The following is a 27,297-nucleotide window of genomic DNA, read 5'->3' on the forward strand; positions in this document are numbered from 1 at the left end:
TTATTTGCATAATAGCAGCCCTGAAAAAAGGCATCGTACGACTACCAGCTATAGGATGAAACAGAAAATTAAACTAACATATACCTTTTTTGGCAGTTTTTCAGTATTTTTGTGACTAAGATTCTGACCTACTTTCCAGTATTATTCCGGAGCTGGTGTAACTCTGTCTAGTAATCTCTAAACTAGAATTGAAAGAAACTCATGTCTTAAAATGAACACTTCCTTTTGGAAGAACTGATTCTCCAATACCAGGTAAGTCTCTATGACACTTCTCATAGTTCACGTGCACATCACTGAAACTTAATCCAGTTTCTACATTGACAGCAGCGTTTAGTGGTAGACTCATTACTAGGAAGATACTCTCAGGTCTGTCTTCTTCTGTCTTTATGGTATCTTTTACACCCTTGGTTAGTGGGTACCTCAGAACTTTAAAACCAACAAATCTCATTTGGGGATTTCTACTGAAATGAGAGCTTTACTTGGTAAACACAAGGTAAGGCCCACACAGCTGTACAAGAAAGCTAGAGAGGGAAAAATAAAGTTGGGCAAAGTTTCACTAACGAGCTGATCTTTATAAATGGCTTCTACCATTCAAATTGGTTTTATCATGCTCTTAAAATACCTATTTAGACATACCGCCTCCTTGCATTACACTATAATATGACATACTTTCATTTATTACATATCAGTGATAAAATTCAGGCACTTATTAGAATATCAGATAAAGAGATAAATTGCCTTATTTATTGAATGCTTAGTGCAGTAATTAGCGTTGAAAATGATCATACAGATAGATGTTTCATTCAATACCTATCATTTTTCCAGAAATATGCCTATCTTGAAAACTGGGGTGATATAATGCTTAACCTATGTCTGCATCATTGCAGCCATTAATCTTTTCTGGGTAAAGTGGCAGTTGAGTGCCCAGTTCTACAATTTTGCTTCCTTAATATTAAAAACTTAGCTGCAGACATTATTTCCGTACCTATTCTTTGCCAGCCTGGGTGGAACTGCCTCTCCACAACCTCTGCTGGGATATCTCTTTGCTATATCTCTCCCCACTGTGAAATTCTGCAGTTATTTCTCCCCTTGCATCTGATTCTGCTCCTCTGCCTTCCTTTTCTGAGATCACTTCTGGCTGCCTCCAGTGCCCAGCCGTGAGGACGCTGCACGACCGGTTCCCCTACCATGGCCACCTCCCCACCCGCAGTGAAACCAGAGCTGTGCTCGGGAAAGGGATGCTCCAGCACGACCGCTATAATGAAAATGAGTGGGCTGAATGAAAGAGTCATGCTGGAAAAGAATCTAAGAATATCATCCGTGCACAAAGACTCATGAAAATACACGAAGGATTTCCCTTGATATACATTCAGACACAGATTGTGTTTACCTCTCTAGGATATGAAGCTGATTATTCATCATCAGTATCTCATCAGTAACAGAAGTTTCGGTTTCCACTCGCATGCAATGAAAATTATATTATGATCGCATCAGCATATTTTATTATTATTGTTACATCGAATCATCCTCCCTAGGTAAATGTAAACACTTTTTTTTTCTTCCACCGAAATAGCTCACTGGGTGGGCTCTTTATAAAATAATGAAGAATAAAGGTGTTCACACAGATTTGTGTCAAAAAACTATCCAACCGCCCAAGGAACAGAATGAAATAGCATCTCTGTGTGCTTGTAATAAAATCTGCGTGGCTGTTTTGATAGCACTAAGTCCCTAATCAAGTAAAAGGGAGTTAGCATCATTAAACAGAAACATCCTGAGAGGCAGTGATAGAACATATTCACCCTCTGTTCAACCCTCACAGATACACAGAAACATAATATCAATATTGTTGTGACGATGCAATTCTATAAACAAGGGAGGGTTTTAGGACAGGGGTTTCTGAAGCTTAAAAATGTTTTTAAGAAGCTCATTAAGGAACTGAAATTGATAAATCCCTTGAGGCTACTGATAACAGAAATTCAGACAGGTACCACCGTCCCAAAGAGCGCACTTGCCTCTTTTGATAACCCTCACCGCACAAAGTCCAGCCACTCCCTGTCCTGAACTGTCTCACCGATTAACATAACTGAGCTTAAATTTCAAGACACTGTTCTGAATGAAATTAGCTTTGCCATTGCATCTACCTTCAGGGACGTTTCTCGAGCTCTGACAACGTCCAGTGAAGCAGCGTCTTTCACCGCTGTCTGCAAACTGTTTCTGTGTCTTTCGCTCCTGGGTTAGAAGCCTTTCTTCTGAATATTCAGTCACAATATTTTTTCTTGAAAATTATTCACCCTAATGAATTCACATGCACACATGCAACCCAGAGACTAAAAATTAAAGAAATCTTGGTTTATGAAGCACATCCTTGTGTTGAGGCTGAGAAAAATAATTCATGTTGAAATTGTAGGTAATTTCAAGAGCTCAAATATGAGCAAGTCTAACAATACAATCCCTGAGACTGGAGAAAGCAAAACTCATTAAATGTTCAATGTTGTCACCTAGAAGCTGCCTCCACAAAATACACAAAAACATTCCTGATAAAAGCTTCCTCTTTGGACAGGAACATTAACTGGATGATACACTGTAAATTTTTGTCCCATAACATCTGTGATTTTTTTAATTACAGGTTTATATCCAAATGGAAATTCATTATTACACCAGCTGTCATTGCAATAATAAAAGCAGATAAATAAAGGTGGATGTTTTAGACTGTAACACCTAATCTGCAGACTTTAAAATGTTACCCATCTATCAAGTAATAAAAACTTTTCCCATCTACAGCTACTCAGATTTCCTGGGAATGACAGCTCTTGGTATTTCAGTAAAGCTGCAAAAAACCCCAAATGAAGAATAGTTTGTTTTGATTGATAGAATGCACTTTTCACCACCATTTATCTAATTCTGAAGTGTATACATGACAATATATACCCAATGCCATAAATAAAGTGCATTATATATTAAAATAGAATTGGATTTCCAGTCCAGTTTTTAACTTGCTACATCCATTTATTTCATTCTTTGTTTCCTTCCTTTAATCAGTTGCTGGTCCATGAAAGTCCGTTATGTCCTACCCTCTGATTACTCTTGGTTTCCTTAATAGCGTCTTCAGCTTTTAAAAATCCAAAATAAATTATATGTGTCACTTCTCAGTTATCTGTTATTTTGCTGACACCCTGAAGGAAAGAAAATTTTCCTTTTGGGCGTGCTGCAATTTGTCGTTATATTATCGTGCTCATTATAACTCTGTAGTTAGTTTTCAGCTAATTTACTAAATACGGAGGTACGGCCCATTGGTTTGTAAGTCTTGACCTCAACCCTAGCACATATTTTAATGACAGAGAAAACATAGTTTTCCCTCTGGTTGTCCAGATTTTAACAATAAGGCAGTTGAAGAGACCTTGAGAAAGAGCGGCCTCCATTTCAGGGAATATATAGGGAATATATAGAATTCTGCCAGTTATCTTTTGTAGTTTTAATCTACTGTATCCCTTAGTGTGCCAACAGCACAGAGCACAGGCTGTAGGGCTGTATTCCTAGGAAGAGATGCGATTATTACAAAGTCATGCAGAATAGAGAATCTGCATCTTTAATCAATAGTTTAAATGTTAAACAATTCATCCCGAGCATTGAAACATAGTGTTTACTGCTTTATCCCTTGTAGAGTATAATTATATTTTATATATATGAAAGCAATTTGATTTGTTTGTATCAAGAGATACACTTGTGCAATGTTCAAAATAATAATAATGTGTACAATGATCCAGACAAGATTTAAGTGCTTTTAGCAACCCTCTATTATACAACACATCATTCTATTATTTTAGCAGACTACCTGCATTCAGTATTAAAAAAGAAAATCAGGAGTGAGCTCAAGAAGAAGCGAGATGCAGTTTGATTAAATCCCATGTTACTCCAGTCTTCCTCTGGAGTAAATCTGTTCATTTCTTTGGGGTTAAATAAATCAAATATGTGATAAATCAAGTATATCTCTCTCTCCCGTCCTTTAAGCACAGGATTTAAACTCATCCTGACCTAAGAGTGCATGTTTACAGGGAGACTCTGACTGTACATGCTTGCCTCTGCATGGGAACCTGACACATTCCACTGACTTTGTGGTTATTTTATATAAGTGTTACCCTTTGTAAGATTTGGCTGCATGTGGGAGAAGGAAATCAAATACCAGAGAGATCCGCCTTTCACTCCTTGTTCTCATGGAAGTCCACTGTGGTTCTGAGCCTCAGATCTTCCGCAGCAAAGAGGAAAAATGAAACACAACACTCATGGATGGCTGTAGTGAAATAGGGCTACATATGCTATTTTTTTAAGTTCTTCCTATAGATTTTGTTATTGAAGTACATGTAGAGAATGTGTTCATTTATATATTCATATAATATATTTATCTGTTCTTTTTTATATATTCATATAAATGTCAAAAAAGAATACACTGCTGAACTCTCCGCCCTTCCCTTTCTCCACACAGCAGCGTTACTCATCCCTCTCTGCACCCATGCTCGCCGGCCAGCCTTGCTCAGCTGCTGCAGGGTCGTCACTGCTTCCCCTCTTCCCATCACTGGAGCCAGATACAGAAAAGCCAGGAATAAAAATAGCTGCTATCTTTGTAGAATTTTGGTAATAGAGTTCTGTAATGACTAAGTGATCAGTTTTCATGTGCAATGCAAAGCTGAAGTTAAAAATACCGTTTTCCTGCAAAGTTAATAACGAATCATTAGAAAGACTGGAATAAAATCTCCTACCACCTTCCTTTTAGGTTTTTTGTGCAAATATAGAAAATATAAATCACTTTAGAGAACTGTTACAATGTAGCAGACACTTGGTAACTTTTTTTTTTAATAAACTATTCTAGTGTGTCGAAATCATACGCTTTTGTTGTTGCATCTGGAAGTACTACAAGCTAACAGATGTAAATTACCTTAGTGGCTACAACTGTCCTCTGCTGAAGTGTATTAAAATTAACAGGTACATGAATAGACACACATTTCATGAATGTGATGAAAATTTGATATTTACATTGAAAAAGCACTAATCAGTTACAACAAACCAAAATAGAAACAGAGAAGTAAAGTATCTCTCCCCAGAAAGTAGCCCCTGGTAAATTTAAATTCAACTGCTTTCTAAGCAACAGCATCTTCTTGGGCTGTAGGAGGAAATTATCATTAGTGTTGAAGCTACAGAAAATTGCCCTTTTTTTCACATCATCTGAAATCCAAAAAGAGGTATTGCTCTCTTCTTCTCCCTTTCTTTTAAGTCTCCCGAGAAAGAATGGTGTTTCAACAGCACCAGAGGTTGGTTTGTTGGTGGATTTTGTAAAGAAAAGCACAAGAAGGCAGAAATAGCAAAGTATTTGCTATATATCCCTCTGTTTTCTTAGCACCGTACCTCGACTCGGATCTCTGAGGAATCTTTTTCTACCCTCGACCATAGCCCCTAATGCTTGAAAGTTTAAGTTAAATTTTCCTGTGGATGGGGAAGAGGGGGCTGAGAGAAAGGACAAGGGGAAGAAAGAAAAGGGAAGAAAAGTCAAAGGTATTTAAACTTCCAGGGACATACTAAAGTCAAAAACAGTAAATTGATACATGCTTCTACATACACAGCGCGACATCAATAACCTGTGACATTCCCAGCCACAAATTTCAGAGAGGCTGAGACTTAAGGAATTTAAAGGATTAGAGACAGGTGAATAATTCATGAGCATATCCCCAAGTACAGGGGAACGACTATAATAAGAGCGATACATGGTCTACCAAAGACCGGTTGAGTCTGAGCCCTGCCCACGTGAGCACGCTGCTCCCTGGCAGTGCTGGGCACCGCTCACCAATTTCTGCATGTTTCTACAGGATGGGACTGTGTTGCCAGCACTCACAGTCAGAAGCTCATGGTATTTATGGCAAAAGACACCACCACTTGCCTATATTTACGAAAAAACCCCCAACCCAAAACAGTCTTTGCATGGGAATGTCTGCAAACTATCGCTCTCACAGTCTATAGGTTAAAGCAGGCAGGAGGGGCTGAGCAAGGCTGAAGTACATTTTAATACAGCTCTTCCAAACCCCCCCTCTACAGCAGCAGCAGCACTCAGACCTCGGGGGCTGCTCTAGAATCAGCTCCCACCTAAAGTCCCCCGACGTCACGACTTCTAGAGAGGAAGATGTCGTGTAGCCAGCTGCCACAGGTCGTGGAGGTGCCGCGCCACCGAGAGCTTCCAAAAGTCTGTCTCGGGGCGAGGCAGCTTCCCGACGTGGGCAGTGTGTGGCGCAGCGTGGCCTTCTCACTTTGCATGGCAGAGCACTCTGATGCTCCCACAGCCCTGCCTGCCCCACTGGGTGAGGCTCGTGTGGGGACTGGCAAAGGCAGAAAACCTCTTTGCTGCTTCTCCTTCCAGCATTACGAATGCACATCAAGACTTAAAACACGCTGTGCCAAAAATATGACCTGTACCCCTCTCAAGTGAAAAATTAACATAACTTGTTGACTGATTTCCCTTACGATGTATCTAGAGCAATGCTACTCTAGTGAATATGCTTCCGTAAGTACTTGTCTCACTCCCAGGATAAAATACCATTTTAATAACCTCAGCAATAAACATGATACCTGCAAAAACCACATGATGTGGAAAGCGGCGCAGGAGGAAGAGGATGCTGCACACCGCTCCGCGGCGCGTACAGCCTCTATCAAAATCACAGAAAGGTCGGGGAAGGGAACGTCTGACCCTGCCAGACACCCATGGAAATGGCTCGAGTAAAACAACCCAGCTGGGCATGACTAAACCCTCTGACAGGCCCTGGGAGCCAAGGGCCTGCTGTCATTCTTCACTCGCATGACCGAAGGGACAGTTGATTAGGTGAGCTTGGAAGAAAGCTTCGGCTCCTGAGATGTATGTAAAATTGCCGCTCACCCCCGCTTCCCCCTTCCCTCATCCCGCTGCCCTCGGCCGGGTGGGCCGCCGCCCCCGGTGCCCTTCCAAAGAGCCCAGACCTTTCAGCAAGCTGCAAAGTCCCTTCAGGGAAGTGCTAGGGATACCGACTTTGACATGTGTGATTTTACTTAATGCTCCACTCTATTAATTTATACTTGTCACATTGGGCTCTGTTATGCCACAAGATATTGTTCCTCTGTTTCATTTAAACAATCTTTTTACCGCCTCGTGGGCTTCTTTCCCCGTTTTGTTTTTGCTCTGGTGCAGTTCTTTTGATTTTTAGCAGGACTGTTTCAACATAATGCAAAATCAGGATTAAATAATGTTTTCTTTACATAGAAATTAAAACATTAGTCAGTTTTTTTAAGAAGGCTGTACTTTTGAGCAGAAAAAGGAAATATTTTTTTTCTAGTGCAGGCCTACAGGTTGCACCAGTAAAACACCCCAGCAGGAACACAATGGAGATGCAACTTCTATGAGGTGTTACTGTAAGCCGGGAGTTAACATGTGCTGACGATACACTTAAAAAGCTGATTTTCCTTACAGACATAGATAAGACATTCTGGATTTGCTTAACTTCTCAGTCAGCTTCAAGCACAACACAAGAAATAAGTAAGACTGTGCTTTCCTTTTCCACTGTCAGTTCACATTTACTACTTTATAAGAAATAGTTTACCTTTATTTAAAAGGAAATTACCTGTCTCAAAAACTAACTTCAGTGTGAGCTAAACGCTTCTGTAGCTCTGGCAAAATTAAGATAACTTTATTCACATTGCTGTTGCTTTTTTGTGTTTTTTGTTGTTGTTGTTGTTGTTGTTTTTGGTGTTGTTTTTTTTTTCTCTTGGCGTTGTGGCCAAGTGCAATTCTATTTAAAAAAAGAAAAGCTAAGCCTTAGCTGCCATGCTAACCACTGGGAATACAAGACTGGCCTGAAATAGGAAACAGTTTTTTACTGGAATTTCATTTTATTATGTTGTAACACCTACTTGTTCTCTGGAGTCAATTACCTGCAGAGATTGCATTAAAGAATTTCTGGGCACTGTACTAAAGAATAATAATGTTGATTTCATAGGGATTTCACAGTATTAAGCATGCACCACACAAGAAAACTATCACAGAAAAATCCAATTTGTTACTTTTCCAACACTGAATTTTACTTCTTTTTGGTTTGCAATTAGTTATTACAAAAGTTTAATCAAAGTCTCAGTTTCTTCTTCCCCTTTAAATGTAGCACAGTCAGAATAAGATGTAACCAATAATTAAGTAAATTGGGCTTGTCTTAGTACACAGAAAATTGAGGATAATTCAAAAACATTATCCATTAGCAACTTCTGTATTCACACAGCACCTTAGATATTTTTAGAAGAGATAATGTTTAAATAGGCAATTAGAAAATAAAAGTATTTTTTAGGTCTATGAGAATGACAAATTCTTTTACCTGCATGTAGAGAGGGCTGCACTAGGATTTCAAGGGAAGCTGTTGTTCAAAGAAGCTGAGATTGACCTGAAAGAGAGAAATGTAAAAGGGGAAGCATTACAAATATCACAGTATGAAAGAATGATGCAGAATCTTCTTAAAAGAAGAGAAAGCATCATGGATATAGTGAGAATGGAAGAGAAATACCTAAAGCAACAGGGAAATTAAAGAGAGATTTGGGCCTTTCAGACCATAGAAGAATGAATAGTAGGGCTGAAAAGAATTTTTCAACTAAAAATTACATAGAAAATGCTAAAGCAATGTTTGGCTGGTTGCTGTTCTAACCTTTCTTTGCAAAGGAGGAACCTGGTTCATCAGCCAGATAATGATGCTCACAAGTGCTGTTCAACCAATTCAAACCCTGTTCTGCACGTAGAGAAGTTAAAAAATTGAGGTGTGACCAAAATATGTAAGATTTCTGTCAGATGGGATGAGAGTTGGAAAACACAGAGTCACTGAGTTAGGTGCTCTGTCAGGAAAGGATGCTGACAGCTGTCTGAGCTGTGGCCTCTTTCTCAACTGAAGGAACTCAATACTCATAAGTTAAATGTGGGACCTGGAGAGCTCTGCTGAGAATGGACACTGGCACATGACCTATGGACTCAGTGGGTCTAACACTTTTTGACAATGTTTTCTCCAGAAGGAAAGCAAAAATGTAGAGGTGGAAGAGTTGTAATTTCTCCCACTTTTCATCCTTTATTTTATACTGGAGGCCAGTGGTTGGACCAGGCGCTAAGGAAGTATAAGGCTCAGACTCCAAGGCCACCCCAACCACAGGAGGTTTAAATGTTTAACCCCCAAATATCCCAGAGCCTCCACAGCCACTGAATCCCATCCACAGGCCCCCAACCACAAGGCGTTTCTGACCTGAGGTTGATGGTGCTTCTGAGATGCTTCAATGGGAGGACTCCCTCCACCCAGCACAGCCTGCAAACCAGTAAGCACAGCTCCCTGAGAAAAATGACCCGTGCCCACCCTCAGCTTGGCAGACTGTTCAATCACTGCGCTTTTAGAAAAGGTTGTGCACAGCAATCACCTACATTTTCTGCTGTGGCAGTGATTGGAAAGAAAGCTGCTGCAACCGCAGGGAAGTTGGTCCCGATGGCTGTGCTCACTGAATGACTTCCGACGACACTAGACAATGGAAGAACGTCTCGTTTCTGGGTCAGGTCTCTGCGGGTTTATGTGATGAGTTGTGTACACCAGAGTGGTCTAGGTATGCACAAAAGTGTAATTCCAGGTCCCCACAGACCCCGAAAATCACAGGGAAGGTACCTAGTTTTGTTATATAAATGGTAACTAGTGCATTTTCAGGTGAGCAATTTTTGACTAGAACACTTCAATTCCACCTTAATTCTGCTTTAGGTATCAGGTCTTTATATTGACTGGAAATATATTGGATTGTGTTTCATGGAATACTTGCTCAATCATTGAGGGATGGCATTCTGTGGGTGAAAAATAGAAGTATTTAATTAACATCTCGATAAAGAGAAAAAGTGTTTTGCGTGCTCTCTGTTTTGCCATAATGGTTGGCTGATAAGAAGGCGACTTTTACATTTAGAGCTGCTAACTTTGATGTATATTTCCTCAGTGTGTATGAAACCAGACTGATCATTATGGAGTTCTGCTATTTCAGTCCAATTCATCCCCATTTTCTCTTTGATTTCTCCTCTTCCTTCAGTATATTAGTTTTTAGCTGAATGAGTCTGAGTTGTCACTTGGAGTTTCAATGCTACATCTTTGATTCATGTGACGAAACAGCAGCAGACAACATCAAGAACTGTCTGTGGACATGCTGATTTACTATTGCATTGCTTTGTTCAGAAAAAGATACTGAAATAATGAATCCATGGCACACAAAGAAATCCTTGACTGGATTTTCAAAATATTAGAGCTTGGTTTACAATATGGTTAATGAACTTCCATCTTCAAGTACATGGACACATAGGATGTCTTTAAACAGAGTTCATATCCAAGCCAATGATGTCCAAAGTCTAAAAAATGATATGATATTGTGGCTGTACTTCACCCCCTCTCCTTCCCTGGCTAAATAATTTGCAAGGATCTGAGGACTGCTAACTAAATTCCTGTACAAACATCTGCAGTGAAAACTATGAACGAAATTTTGGGCATTCTGTGAAGTTATAAAAATAATAAATTAATCAGTGTGCATCTTATATATATATAGCGCTATCTATTTTAATATAAAAAATAGAATTAAATTATTCACCCTCAGTGCTTACGAGTTACAAAGCTATATATAAGCCTCTACACACCAAAGCTTCAACAACAGTAAGACGACAATGAATTGTGCTGTTGCACAAAGTCACACCTCACGGTCATTTTACTACATCACCAATTTATTCTAAGGGTAAAATTAGATAATGTGGCCCTAGACACACACCAAATACATGAAAGATTAAGTAGGCAGAATAGATTTCATGAACAAATTCCAATGAGGTTTAAAATTACATAAATAGGTAAGTTCGGAACCACAGCATTTTAACTGATCCTACAAGGCGAAGGACAGAAACAGAGGAGCAGAAGCCCACAATTTTGGTTTTGTTGCTTAGTGTAGTTTTGATGCTGACATTCTTCGGATTTTGATGACGCTGACCACTTTTTTATTTCATGTGGAAAACACAGGTAGGATTTCATAATCAGGATTATGCTGAGAAATGAATACTCACTTAAAGAAGAAAGCTAATATAGCTTGCTTGGGCAGCTGAGTTCACGGTGTGGGAAGATACCGAGTCAAGGCAACAGCAAACACTGTGAGAAGGGAGGGAGAGCCCACAGTGTGTTGTGCAAGATTAAGCGCATCTGTCCTACACAACAACAATAAAATGAGAGAATAAACTGAAACAATGCCTTACCTCAAAAGGTGGTCAACAGAGCAATAGAGAGAGTTTTAGTCCATAAACACCCCGTATCCTCTTTGCCTTGGAATCGCAAGCAAGCATTTTTACACTTCCAGATTAAAAATAACTACTGAAATGTCAGAGCTTGTAGTAGGACATAAAATCCAAATTTCACCCTGATGGTTGAGGGTTATTTGCAGGGAAAGGTTAATTGTTGATAGGTGAAATAACCCATACTGGTACTGACAGCGATACTGGTATATCGGTATCTAATCTCTTGCAATTGAAGTCCATAAAAATGAGACAGATTCTTTATTAGTCAAGAGAAACTAGTCTTCTTTTAAGTCTTCTTACATTGCTATAAAACAACCCTATACAAATGTTTCCTAACAACAGTTTGCACATACGGGATCATGTACTTACACAGCATAATGGCTGATCACTGGAGCACAGGATGATTTTTTTTTTTGTTGTTCATGCTCTACAGTAACATGTTTTCATTTTAATAAAACGGGGTGTGTCCCTGGGCTATGATTAGCATGCGAATTTTCCAAGGTAAACTTTCCTATTTGAAGAGAATCACTTAATAGCTCTCTCCATATTACCTTCTCTTTTTATACCACTGCTGTCTCCTCCGCTGCATGACATAAGCAGTGGAAAAAAACAAGCAAAAAGTATCTTCATAAAAAAAAAAGATTGCCAAGGGATATCAAACGCACTTTGAAAGCCCTTATCTCCTAAATGTGGGTATTCACTCAAGTGACTTTGGGACTAAGAATTTACGTAGCCAAAATTTGGCTCTATACATGCATTAAAAACAAGTTATAACCACTTGGAAAGGCTACAAAGTTCGCTTTTTTGAAGTTTCAAAGTCATCAATATTGAGTCAGTGCACAGAGATGGGGATGGGAAATCAGCAAGTGGCACGACCAGCAAATGGGTGAGGCAAACAAAACGTGTATTGGCAGATGTGGGGAGCTCAGTCTTTGATGTCAAATGCGCTTGTGTTTGAGGCATTTTATTTGTCTGCCAGTTTATTTGACTCTCTGTATTTTGGGGGGGGTTTAACACCTGAATGAGGCAGAGCTGACAGGCTATTTTGGTAGGAGGCTGAGGTTGTTACCACCACTAAGAATTGCAGCGTTATCACTGCTGAGTCTTTGATCAACTTGTTGCCTAAACTTTGAGTGATTTGTCATTTCTTTCTAGCATGGGGATGGGGAGAACCTCAGAGAGAGTTAGCAGCTTGTCAAAACTGTGACTAATGAACAAAGGAGTCTGAAAAATGACTGAAAGAGGCTCTTTTCTCTTGGCGGCTTTCCTCCACATCGGGTGAGGGCAGCGGATGCAAGCTGCAGATGTGTCATGTTTTCTTCACTTCCTTTCTTTGCTGTGTAAAAAGGAACAAGGACAGACCTGGAGCAAGGCAACAGAGTGAGATACCCAGGTTTGGGAAGCACCGCAAAATCATTCTGATGGACCAGCAGCACTGCCTATGTCTGGAATTACTCAAGGATGAGCACAACGGGAAAAATGAACATGAGGCAATTCCACAGGTATTACGTATTCAGCCAGTTCCAGGTCATCCGGTGAGCACCCTGCCCAGCAACCTGTGCGGATGTCTTTGATTGGAAAGAAAGGAGAGGTTTCCAGGACATGGCTGGGGAGGGCCAAAAGGCGCGGTAATGAGATGCTGATGTACGCGTGGAGGTACCCCAGGCAGGCAGGAACGCATCACGGTGCCTGTGAGATGCCACACTGCAGATGGCAATAGCCCTCGACGGGGACACGATGGCAGCAGGATGGTGGATTATTTTTCCAGAACTAAAAAAAAGATTTCTCAGCATTAATGGCTGTAGATGACCTTAGAGTAACTCTGTAACAGTAGAAGATGAATATATAAATGACTTCTGTGGCAACGTCTCAACTCTTATAAACAAAGACAGGCAGAAGGCTAAAAATTTGCACATGAAGTAGTGCCTAGATGAATGATGTAAGTGGATGGTTTTACTTTTGAGGCTACTAGTCCATCTTTGCCAAACAGATATGGTAAATAAGGATTGATTCAGACCGAAAAACCTCCTAGGAGACAGACTGCTTAGAGATGTACAAAACCGATACAAAGTCTGGTACACAGAATGGTTTGAACAAGGAATGAATGAATAAGCCCATTACACATAAAATCACAATGGTAGAAATAAAATTAAGCAAAGGCTGTAGGGCACTTCAGTTGGGAGCTTAGGCAATATGATCCTTTTTTTTCCCCTCAAAGAGTATTTTTGACCTAGTAGGTTTTACTAAATGCTGGTGGAAATTCTTCCTGGAAAAGTGAAGGTCATTGATTCAAATTTATAAATTTATAATTTAGGAAGGATCAGTGAGCCAAAAGGAAAAGGGAAATAGCATCTTGTAACTCACAGTTCTTACAAAAATGCCCCTAACTACTTATGGAGCAATGTGCTAACACACAAGAGTACTTTGTAGCTGCCGTTCTTTAGGACACAAATCACATAAAAGAACAGGAAAACCATAATCACCAGTTTATAAATTAATATAAAGGTTTTGTTCTTAAAGAAAACCAGATTTGATTAAATTAGGTAATATTTGCTTATAGAGTCAAAACGTTTAAGTAATACAAAAGAGAGAGACAAGAATGTGTAGCCTGGAAAGAAGAGGTCATTCATCTCCCCCTTTTGATATGCAAAGAGTTGAGCAAAGGGCTGAACCAGTAGGTTCCAGGACTGGAAGTTTGGATGCCCAACTTCCTGCAATATCAAATATCAGTTCTGGATTATAAACCACACAGGATAAGATCTGGTTCAGGACTTTTCTTGTAATTTAACATTCAAAATGTTTCTGCCCATTATGAATGACCATTATTAATGAAGCCTCAGCCAGTAAGCTATACTTGTGACTGACTTCTTTTTTAGACTGAAGTTGCAAGTGTCTCCAGTAAGAAAGAAGATACACTGCACTAGAAAGAGACAACCAAACCTAGAAAAAAATGTTGTGAAAAGAAGCTTTGGAAGCAAAAGCAGTTATATAGCACACATGGCTGTGAGAAGAAACTGGTAACCAATGTAATGAATTTGAAGTAGAAATTGGAAATTGTGGAAAACTGATAGGGAAGGGTCATAAGGTTAAGCCTCTGAGCACCTGCTTTAAAAGAAAAACACCCAAAAAACCACATTATAGTCAAAACTACAATATCCTTCTCAAAGTTCAGAAAACTCTATAATGCGTGGTAGAGAAGTAGGGAATTCCAACAATGGGATTCCTCCATTACTAGGCAAAAACTGTAGAGAAAATAACACCAATAAATTCACTGTATAGTAGCTTACCTGTTAGTTTGCTAAAAGCCAAGTGATTTACTCTGTTCATGAGATCATGAGTCACTTTCTTTTCAAAAATGAATTGAAGATGCCAAGCAGCAGTTATTAAATATAGGCATCATAAAATGAGGAGGGCCAAAATATGCTCCTTCTGTAGGTTTCAAATAAGTCTTATTTATGATCATTGACTTTTAATACCGATTCCAAAACTAGCATATTTCTGGATCAGTAAAAGAAATGCAACGTTTTGTCAACATGTAAAGGAGATAAACAGAATGGCAAAGTAATTATATAATTATCAGTCTGACAATGATTCCAGGCCAAGTAAGGGAATGACTGATGCAGAGCTCATTAAGCACAGAACTAAAAAAGTGTAATTAATGCCAATCAAACTCAAGTTTATAAAGATTAAATCATTGCCCAACTAATGAGGTGCCTCTTTGTAAGATTATAGGTTGATTAATGAAAGGTGAAAACATAAGAAACATTTATTTTGGGTCCTGGATGCTTAATTTTAAAAAGTAAAGTTAGAAATGAAGATGGTAAACAACGGAATGAGCTTGATTATCTCCCATGACTAATAACTGTGACCAACCAGTCAGGATGTGACTGCGCCAGGTGCGTGTCTGAGAGGCTCTTTGTGGGCCATCACCACACACAGGACAGTTTGGACCAACACCCTGTATCATGCAACAGGAGCTGTAAGGGAACACATGCAGCACAGTTCCTGTGACTAAGCTGTTGAGTGGTAACTTATTAAGCCACTACAAATTGATCACTTACTATGTTTGCCCATATTCGTCTGCTCTCTATTCCCCATCTCCCCGTCCTTTCCTTTCTAAGATCCCTATCTCCTATACCTGTCCATGTTTGAGTGATGCATCTACATGTTTATCAATCATGTTCACCAGATAAAGTCTTCCAATTTGTTCATTTTTAAATTGTTCATCCTTCAATGTATAACACTGCACTTCAGCCTCTCAGGTTTTAAACAGTGTCTACTATTTATTTGTCAAATGTCATTCAAGACCTTCTCTGTGATATTGCCGCCCTCGTCTTTTTACAATATATCCCATTTTTTCAACCAATTCCATTAGCATCCTCCCATTTTTCCCCAGGGAACCAGAGAAAACATCAAATAAGATCAGTTCTTAGATTGATTCTTCAGAAATTCCATATTTGACTCTCAGAGTTCCTTGCAGTGCAAATCAGAACAAACTTAAAAGCCTGCCAGAAACTACATGGTGAACAAGATTGAAAATGTATTATTCAGGCCGGCAGAAAGAGATAAGATTCAGGTTTTGGACACTGGTATAGAAAAATATACTTAAAACTGGAGCTATTTTTAAAACAGTTACTAGAATTAATCATGATGTTTTAGTGATTATTTAAAGCTGAAAATATGATAATCCAGACAATATTTTCTAAATGGCATGAGTTAATTTAAATCAGGAAATCAAGCCGTGGCCGTTGGATTACATGGTAACAATAGTTTTTCCATGTTTTATGATCGATTTAGAGTCCCAACGTGACTGAAGACAGAGGCAGAATTCCCGATGGACTCAGAATATACCTACTCCCCTTACATAGAGAGGCTTTAAGCATGCACTTCCACATACAAGCTCCTTACCTTTCCTACCTTTTTTGCCGCTGTCTCTTCTGTAGAGTTGTCTACAGCTCAGAATGGATTTTTAATTTTATCTTTGCCCTCTAATATTACTTCTGATGCCGCATTAAGTGATCTAATGATGTTAATCACATAATGCTCCACAGTTATGGTCTTTTGGCCTGTCCTAAGCAGACGCACCACTGATCCTTTTTTTTTTTTTTGCCATAAAAGTTCATTTGATAAATCTGGGTAGAACCTGGCAAGTCATTTATAGGACAATTTTCAAAAAGGTTATGACTCATTTCAGTTAGAGTTGTACATGAGCACCACCTTCGATAACTAGACCTTAGGACTTCTGCAGAACACATAACTGCCCGGTAAAATCAGTAACATCCATAAATCAGAACCTGAAGAAGTGTGAAATTGTATGTAATGCCTCACATCCATCACCATTTTACTATGCTTGCTGTTTCATGATACAGGGTGATATTTTCTGAGGAGTAATGATTTGTTCTGGATAAGAAATTTCATTAGCATACTTAGCTATTCGATGATATTGATGTACCAGTCAGCATGTTCTTCTGAAGAAGGGGCCATGCTGTGGCATGAAATATGAAGCAGAGACATACTACACAAAAACAGTTCAAATACTGAGAAGTTTGGATAAAGTAAGCTTTTGGCAACTCTATACCCCATTTGCTTTTGAGATGCCAAAAACTTACCCTAGACAGAGCCAGGTATTAAAGATAACTTGCTGGCAGCAAAGAGCCAATTGCCAGAAATAAATAAGTATTTTATAAAGAAGTTCTTGTGATACTTTACACTTATTTCTTTGCTGAACTTTAAAATAAGATAAAAGAGGTCATGGATACAGGTAGGCAATCCAGTGCAGTGAGGGCTGCAGTAGAAGACAGAACCCTTCTCACTTTATTATGAAATAAAAATGGAGCTATGAATCATCACAGCATAGACAAATCATCTGAGGCATCTTAAAACAGCCGCTTGACTGACTGCTGTAATATCACCTGTCATTCAACAAAAAGAACTGCAGTACATGCTTACAAAGTTGATAGAAATGTGCCCAAAGCCAAATTAAAACCCCTGGCTTCATTAAAATAACATGATTTTAGAAGCGCCTCAAAATTAAAGTGTTTGAAGTCCCTTCAGAGCAGATGCAGCGACCTCTGTGAAAGCCAGGTGGGTACTGGCCCGACAGACAAGATCAGGCCAAATGGACAGAGGTTGTAGCAAAAATGACTGCGAACGCATCAGGGATGGAGCTACGAATCAGAGACAGCATCTGCAAGGGTCCTGGGTCACCTGAGAAACACTTCATTTGGAACTGCTGCCAAGTTTAAAAAGTTTAGCTTGGAAACAAAATGGAAAAGCAGAGATTTGTTGACAACGCATGCTTCCCAGATTTCCCAGCTCATAAAGCCAACACAGACAAAGCATGCCAGCCGCCACATCGGAATCTGGAGGCCCGCTCTGGATTTCAGCATACACCACTGCCCCAGCAGGAACAGCATCACGTATAAAGCTCTTCCCACAAATGAATTCCACCCTCTGAAAAAACACAGACTATAACAAGAGTCATGGTATCTCCAGGTAAGTGTATTCGTGTTTTTCCTGTGGCCAACGTCTTCATCTCTGCAAAGACTTCTATCTGTGAAGACACATACAGCTTCTACCAGAGGAGAATACTCTGTGAGAAGTTTAGATCACATCAGTACTCTTCCTCCTCATTTTAGAAATTCCACATGAAGACCAAAAAAATCCACATAGGTAACTTTTGTTATTTAATTTATTTTTGTTTTGGTTTTTTTTTTTTTTCTATAAAGATGTTGATTCCCACCTCTTAAAGATATTACACTTAAAATAAATATTGAGATATAGTGATCTCGCTACCAACATTACCTCCATACGTACCAGTTTCTGGGGTTCTGGGATGGCAGACGATTGAATCTCCATTACAACATTAAGAAAGAACTTTTTTTCAGTTCACTTAAGTAGGTACCCTTCATCAGAACCAGCAGGTGATGCCAGCAGCCGTGAGGCCCACTGCGTACCCAAGTCAAATGAGATTTTAACTATATGTAGATTTAGGATGAAACGCTTAAATGATCTTCAGGGTTGCAAGGGATGCTGAGCCAAGAAATCTGCAGCTGTCTCCTACCTTATAATATAAAAGATAAAAATACAGTATAACATGAATTCTTTTTGTACTCGGAAAGCATTTGTGGCTGAGGATACTACACAGAGCTCTTGTGTTGATTGCACAACTGTTCAGACAATTCAGCTGTAAACAGTTTTGTGTAAAGGTCTTTTTGGAGGAAGAGCGTTCCCGTGAGTCTAACGAAAGTTACTAAATAATTTTAGTATCTTATTTTCCTGTTTCTTCTTATTTGTCGTCATAGGTTTATCCTATAAGTCCCAACCTTTTGCCACAATGCTTGCCAGAGCCTTTTTTTTAAGACTGTATAAAAATACAAGGCTCTAATAGGGAAGATGTAATTACAGACCATACATTGTAAAAAGTGAAATAATATCCTACAGTAACAGTCATAAGAACTTTTAAGATTTGAGCAATGATTTTTGATTATTTTTTTAAAAATAAAATTCTTGAACAAATCTTTTTTTAGTCAAAAGGCAAAAACTAAACAAAAGAACAGTGAAGGAACCCATGAATCCCTATTTTTAAGTATTTACTTACATGAAATAAAGTGTTGAATGTGTAAGAAAAACACCCTTTGCCAGCAGTTTCAGAAATTAGGTTACTAATATTTTTTAAAAATGAATTTTGCTACAGGGTTACAATCAACATAGCCTAAACCTAAAATCTGTAAAGAGTTTGCCATCTGTTTCCTATTGCGTCACGCACAGAGTCTGACTTCCACGGCCTCAGGGGTTTATTTTGGCAGATGATGCACAAAAGTGTGAAAAAAAGAAAAGGCCTTTCTGAATTAGATTGTCAACAATTACTTTGATTTATGCTCTTTTCCAAGGATAAGTGATATTTATCATAGATCTGTTACAATATTTGCCATGAACTATTTATTAACATTTTGCTGAATAAGAAAGCTTTTGACAGAGCTATCATCTAAACCCCAGCTGAAGACAACATTTCAAAATAGCTAGGAAAACTGAAGACCATATATTATTTGTGCCAAAAGGAACTTTACATCCTTCTAATCTCTAAATAAGGTTCTGACAGCTGTCAGAATGTCGAATGCATTGCTGGGACCAGAGCACACTTTTCGCCAAGCCACAGAAGGTATGAGGAGGGCATCAGGTTGGTTGTGGCAGTGCTGACCTACCTCCGGCTGCCTGAGCAACCCTTCACTCCCAAGCATCAGACAGCGGAGCCGAGAGCTCGGGTTCCGGCATGCATGAGGCTCCTTGTGCCACCTCCATGGGGGCCTGGAATTATCTCAGGTCTCTGAGGACGGTATGACTTGCACCAGCTCTCTAGGAAATAGTAACTACAGCTTCTTTTCTATTTTATTTTCTCCCCAGCATAATCAGACTAAAGTATCCATGACTCCCTTGTACCTTTCTTTTTAATACTCGGCATTTTCTTTTAGAAAGATATACTTTCTTTGCAGTTCCTTTCAGGTTAGGAGAATATCCTTTATCAGCTCTGCTGCCCATAATTTTCCTTTTCTGCACTTGTGTGCTAGTGGTTCCACTGGCACAGGGGCTACCCAGTTTCAAAGGCAGCCCCGCTCCCTCCGCGGGGATTCCACCCAGGCTCAGCAGGTACCTCTACCCCAGCCTCCACTTTCCCTTCCAACAGTTCAGAGGTGTCCCCGTACCCTTCCTCAGTAGAACAGGACGGCACCTTCCAGTGGCACCCACAGGTGCCCGGTCAGTCTCAGCGCCCAACAGGAACTGCTCCACTCGACCTTGCTAAATCATCTTCCTCATCCTGTTAAAAAAATCGCCTCATAATTTACATTTTAATTGCGGTTCCCTGACATTTTCATCCAAAACCAGGCCCTTAGCACTTTCCATAGAAAATGGATTCCTGTTGATGCGGTGCCTGTTGGCTTTATTCTCTCTTCTGTTCTTCATCTTGTTTTTTTCTCACATCGCTGCTGTGGCTGTTTGAGTCTGTGTTAGAGCTGGACCGAACCACAGTTTCTGAAAGTTACAGTTATCTGGGAGTACAGCCAATTTTTCCCTTTTCCTATTTCTTTACTCCTTGTGACTATTTGCCTTTGTAATGGAAAGAATTCTCAGCGTGAAGGGCACGGTTGTTGATATGTTTCTAGCTTTGTAATTACAGTGGAAACATGAACAAACTTTGTTTTTCAGGGTGACTGCATTGCCCTGAACATTTAGTGCCTTCGACGGAGGCCGGTTTTAATAGCTGAGACCTCGCAGAGCCACTTCTCTTCTGCAAAGAAAGAATTTATAATATCTTGCCTGTAATCAGACTGAGTACATGGCTGAGAAATGCAGTCTTATGTGTCAGCTCCGCTTGTGTCAGTCAAAAGCTATTAAGCTCACCTGTCACTTAGCATGTGATCTAATTCAGCTCTCGTAACTCCCGTGCAGCCGGTTTCATCGCTGGCACAAGCTTTCAGTGGCAGATAATGATATTCCAAGACATTTAATTTCAACCCCTATAAAACTGCTTAACTGAATGTATCGCTCTCGGCTCTCAAGATACCTAAACGAGCATTCATTTGAATCTCGGAAGAACTAAATTCTCCCAACCCAAGACAATTCACGTACAGCCTTCCACACCACCTCAGCACCCGGCGGGCCGGGAGAGGTGGGCAGCGGCCTCCCGCACAGCCTGCGTGCCGGCGGAAGGCCTCGGCTCCCGCTGCGCAGAGGTGGGCGCCGGAGGAGGACCACACAAGTGTCAGGGGACGCTTGCTCACGGGGGCTCCGCCGCGCGGAGGCTCTCGCGGAGAGATGAGCGCTCCCGAGGCCGATACGGACGCGCGCTGGGTGGGTGGGGCAGGAGAGCGTGACTCTTCCCCGTAAAGCACTGTTTATATATTTACACATTTTGTTACAGGTTCTTCATTCTTCAGCCTCAGCACGGGCTGCTGCGTGATTGATGAGGCTCAGGAGGCTGTTACAACCATTCAGGGAGCAAGCTTTGTCTTCATTTATACTTTAATAGCTTAAATGCCAAGGTCTTTATGCACATTTGGGTTTTTTTTAAACCCACCACCACCTCAGCAACAACCGACCAAAAGAATTTAATCAAGAGCACAAGAAACAGGACAAATTTGAGACAGGAGGATATATAGGTACCCACACACATCACTCACATCATTAAGACTTGCATGGAACAGGATGTCTTACAATGCAGCGTTTACCAGCCAGTGCCTAAGATCAGGAGCATACCTAAATTTTTTCTTTAATTATAAATGCTCTAGAATTATTTGATACACAAAGTCCATATACACCTACCCAGATACACTGTCAAAGACGACTTCTTATTTTAGAGAGGCACTCATTAGTATTTAGAAGTAGATTCTTTCCACCTTGATTTTTAGCCTTAACATTGATCAAGGGAGGACACAAAAATCTGAATTTATTTTGAAGTAAAAAGGGCTTAGAAGCTAGTATTCAAAAGCTATAAAAATCCTTAATTAAAACCCCAGAGACCCCAGAGATCTCTAAAAAGCACTTATCTTCTCAGAAGGTATAACTTTGCTCCCAGTATATCTGCCCATAAACTGAAAATAGGTGAACACACTTTCGGCTGTATAAATTATTGTCTAATATCCCATGCAACACGTACAGGTACATCTCATTACAAAGGCATTTTTTCCCAAATGTAAGAAACATTTCCTGGCTTTTGAAAGAGAAATTTTAAATGTTATCTTATTTACAAGCATAAATATTCCCTGGATGCAAGATGTTTAGCGGTTGCAAAATATATCAATATTTTTTCCACCCGATTACTATACTTTCTTCAAAACTAAATTAGTTGTAAATTCAATAAATAAAGTTACAGGTAAGGAAGGCAAAGAAAAAAGAGAACTGCTTTAAACAAAGGAAAAAATCACAGCCTCTTCTTTTCTGTGGAGATGCTAATCCCCCTCTACATCACAAGGACTTCTGAACTACATTTCTACGGATGCTGGTGGGAAGGCAGTTTATTTCTCCTGTGTATTAAAAGAGAATAATTTATCTTCCAGAAAAAAATATGAGTGCATATGCAAATATCTTTTCCAAATAAAAATACTCTATTAAAATTCACATTTGTGAATAAGGTAAATGTTGTGTAGCACACAGCTGACAGCCTTTGTATAAGCAAAATGTGGAATAACATGTTCCAAATGATCATTACGTTAATTCCATTTTGCCTTTGCTAGGATGGTAGCACACTGAAATTAGGTGTTTTTCTCAAATATGTGTATTTTACCATTATTTCATCTACTGGCACTTCAGGCTATACCAATTTCACTATCTGTTTGTTTCTTCAGAATCTTAGACACAAGATTTAATGAATTTATTCATGCAAAATCCTTCTAGTTTCCCTTTCACTAGATTCTCTCAAAGGCCACAGATGTTAGCTTAACTAGAAAGTGAAAATATTATTTATTTCAGGCATTTGTGTATCACTTTTTAATTTTTTTGGAAGGCATATTAATGTAGAAATGCTGCTTGGCAACTCATCTCCATCCTTGGAGGTTTTAAGATTCAACCAGACAAGGGCGCAGCTGACCTGATCCAGTGACGGTTCAAGCAGTGTTCAGGCAGCAGGATGGGGTGTTTGATTCAGAGGTCACATTCAGTCAGCATTTCTTTAATCTATCTTAATTTAGATAATTGTAATGTGATTACAACTAAAAACCTTGAACTTCTAGACTTTGTATTGTAAAGGCTGGATTGGCAGTTTTTAGCTGCACAACTGAAATTAAGATCCAGTCCTTACTGACCACAATTCTGGGAATTCCGAGCGGGTTTCTGAAGTCAGATTTCAGCAGCAGCACTTCACCTCAGAGCCCACACCCACGCAGAAGCGCCTGGTGCATTACAGAGATCTAGCCATTCCTCAGTGCCTCAGGCATGGGCCGTCCCATTCCTAAACTGGGAAGCTGTGTTGCACACAAGCTGGCCTGCAGACGGGAGTGGGAGTTCTGGATTACAGGAAATTGTTATGTTTAGACTAGAAAATTATTACCAAAAATCCCGCAACAACACAGAACTAAGGCTGCATAATACCTTGCCTAATTTACTTTCTTAACCGCGGACTGGCTGCATTTATATTTCCGGACTTGGGAAAAAAGGTCAAGTTAAGATATGTATTGACTGTGTAATATGATTTCAGCATTCCTCTGGAACTGTTTGTTCAGAGAGAAGTCATAATAAGTATACAGGAGCAGATCTGAGGTGACTATGCAATTGCTGACATTTGTGAGTTGGAGTTTTAAATACCGGTACAGGCACGTGCCAGTGCCCTTACTGTATTTGTTGAGCTATACTTAAATCCTACACACAGGACTTTATAGAGTTCCTGATATCAGTGCCTTGAAGGAATTGAAGATGGTGACATTTAGGAGTCAGGGCTGGCTTGTGTCACCTAAATCAATCCTTACTAAACAACAATCCTTTACGCAAATTACGATGGGTACAAACTGCAGCTGAAGTTCACAACAGATCAAAGTGAATTCAAAAGCCCAGAGAGTTAGAAAAGGAATGTTGAAACCAAAAGGCAAACTTGATTAAACACTGAAAACCATCCAGTCCTTCATGTGTAGTCATATAGGTATGAAACCTTCATATTTATATACAGTATTTAACCTTTTAAACTATAAATTATAGATGAGGCCTCATTCTGTGAATTAGTTTTTCACATAACACTGAAAATGAATTTGTAAACAATAAATAATATGAAAGTTCATTTTTAACTCCTGTCTCCAGTTGGATAAAAGTACTCTTACTAATTTACTTTTGGTAAATTCTTGCTTTTGCCACCACAGGAGATTGTAACATTTACATCACTCGGGAAGTGAGACAGCTGTCAGGATTATTAAGGGCTTTCCTTCAGCCAAATTTATGAATTGTCACAGAACTTATTTATTTTACAGGAAATTATTTACATGAATTTATTTTACATGACATTTAAAGCAGGTAAGAGAGCCATGCACTTTTTAATATGCTCTAAATCCAATTTTACCCTTGTCCTAATCACTGCAAATCAGTTCATCACACGTAAAAACCACCATCTGCTCGTCCATTTATCAAATTTCCAAACATAAACTCATTTTGTTACTTACGCACAGATACAGAGTGCCATGTGTGCAAGAGATTCACACGTAACTCCGCCGGTACGCACTCCTTTTCCAGGTAAACCGAATGCTGCAGATGTACTGGGATGTCTCAGGTACTACAAACATCAGTGACATCCCCATAGTGGCATCACAAACAAGTCACAGCGATGTCATATCACACATGGTAGTGACGTGGCAGTCCCAACAAATCCCCCCAATTCTTATTGATACAATTTTTTTTTCACCTGCTGCTAATCATTGCTACAACCCAAGGCCAGGGATTGAGATGACTGGCACTTAAATCCATATTAAGTTACTTTCTCTCTAAATGTTGGAAATACCCACTGAAACGAATGAACCAATGGACTTGAAAATCGGGCCAGATGTTCAGGGCTTAAGAAACTGCGTCAGGTAATCAGACGGGGCACGCATTTATGCTAACTTGTCTAAATACGTAATTATATAAATGGTTAATTTCTAAGAATGGGAGACTTCCATCAGAGTTATCGCATCGCTTTCAAAATGGTAAGAGGTCACAATTCTATTAATCAGTTACAAATTCTTAAAACATGCTTTCTTAAAAAGACAGACTGTGTTACTGTTAAAATGAACTTGTTTACACACCTATTTCTGCAGCAGAAGAAAGAAAAGGAAAGTAACAGGCTATTTTCCCTTCTGTATCTGCTTTGTTACTAGATATTGAGACATAAGTGTCAATCTTGTCATAACATCTGAAGTCAAGTGCTGTCTTCATGTATAAATCCACTTCCCTTTCCAGGTGAGTTTCTGGTTTAGGAATTAGAAATATTTTGCTTCCATGGCAAAAGTCTGAAACAATGAATCAGAAAAATTAATTTCAGTACTCTGTTCATTTTAAGCATATTTAGATAATCCAAATTAGACATTGGCCAGTAAAATTAGGAAGGAAAACTAAGATTTTTTTAATCGATTGTCTGCATAAAGTAATTGGTTCGTGTAGACTTGGTCTGTATTTTAATTCTGCAAAATAATTTTACTGGTATCAGTCTTGCTGATGGAATTAAATAAGTGCTACCCCATTACCCTTGTGAGGACACATATCTCTGCATCCATGCTAGTTCAGTTTCCTAAAATAATACTGTGATTAAGCTTTCACTTCTTTTTTTCATCCACAGTCGTCTTTGGATACTAGGTACCCAATTAAAATGATTGACTAAAATGGGATACCAGCTAAAAATGACCAATTTATCCATATGTTAATATTTATCAGTGTCACGCTCATCTCAACTCCTGTTGTTGGTCTAATATAGTTTACAGTACACTCACCATTTTAGTGTTCCTTCCTAGCTCTTGAGATACATACTATTTTCAGAGGTTTTAAAAATGGGAAGTGTGAAGACAAAAAATACAGTAATGATTATAGATGCTCGTGTCATTAGCTGGAATGAAGTATGTTGGTATAGCAATTCAAATAATTTTAACTTAAAGAAGGGCAAAGCTAAAAATATAGATGACCAGCCTCTGCAAGCAGCTGCTGAAGGGCACTCTTGACTTCAATTTGCCCCAAATACTAGTAGACAACTACAAGGTTCAGAAATCCATGAAGAATTTCACTGGACTTGCATGACCCAACCTTTCCTACTTGTTCTTCAAGCCACACAACCACCATGCTAAAGGAGCCTTTCTGCTAAACTAGAAAATACGTCGAAATCAAGCACTTAAGCAAAAGAAAAAGGAATGCAGAAGGCAGGCCGTATAAAACACAAAATACCCACTACAGCATGGGTCAGTCAGATAACCCAGAAATATTATTTGTACCACTGATTTTGTGCTCCTGCGGCGCTGGGTAGGGGCAATGCAGAATATTTCAGCTTTAATTATTCTACTTAAATAGTACAGCCCTTACAGTTGTAGAAAACATTATTAACACCTGTAAATGGGTTTTACTCTATGTATGCCCCGAAAAATTGAATTTAAAAAGCATTTTTTTAAAAAGCAGCAAACACATAATGTTGTGGTGCATGTTTGTGATGAACCTCTTTTTGGATTAATCGGTATTTTCACTCAAAATTCTCTCTTTAAAATTTTTCCAGAAGGCATTTTATCAGGTTACCTGAAGTGGACAACTGGAATTCATCTATTTTATGTTTCAGAACATTTTTCAGTCAACCACTGGAATAATCTCCCCTGGGAAGTGGTTGACTCGGCCACGTTAGACACCTTCAAGAGTCGTCTGGACAGGGTGCTGGGCTTGTCTAGACTGGGCTCTTCCCAGAAAGGTTGGCCTAGATGATCCCTGAGGTCCCTTCCAACCTGGGATTCTGGGATTCAGAATGTATTTTCCAGAAGGTAAACTCAATAGAGCTACTTGAATTTTTTATTTAGTAATGAGTAATTATAGCGTATGCATGCGAACCACACATGCATGAGAAGTAAAGAAAAAGGAAATCCTGCTTAGTTATTATAAAAGCCTTTAGAAAAAAGATAATTGATGCTACATCTCACATGGAAATAGGTTAACAGGTGTAATGAATTTAATTTGTAAAGATTCAAATTGTAAACATATTCTCACAGCTTAAAAAACAAACAAAAAAAACAAAAAACAAAAAACAAACCACCAAAAAACTGTCCAGATGATTTTTCCGCCCAGTAACAAACTCAAAGCCAGAGATTCTCTCTCACAGGAACCCCATTAATACCCTGCTGAAACAAATCTGAATTTAATTCAAACTCGGTGGGTAACAGTGCTGTCTGCTTTCCTCTTTACTGCTACGCTATAAAAACCCAGGAATTAGATTTAGGACTAGCCACCTGCTTTCACAACAGACTGCCAAATCCTGAAAGTATTCCTTTACTTTT

This window comes from Phalacrocorax aristotelis, chromosome 7 (genome assembly GCF_949628215.1).
Source record: "Phalacrocorax aristotelis chromosome 7, bGulAri2.1, whole genome shotgun sequence".
Taxonomy (NCBI): domain Eukaryota; kingdom Metazoa; phylum Chordata; class Aves; order Suliformes; family Phalacrocoracidae; genus Phalacrocorax; species Phalacrocorax aristotelis.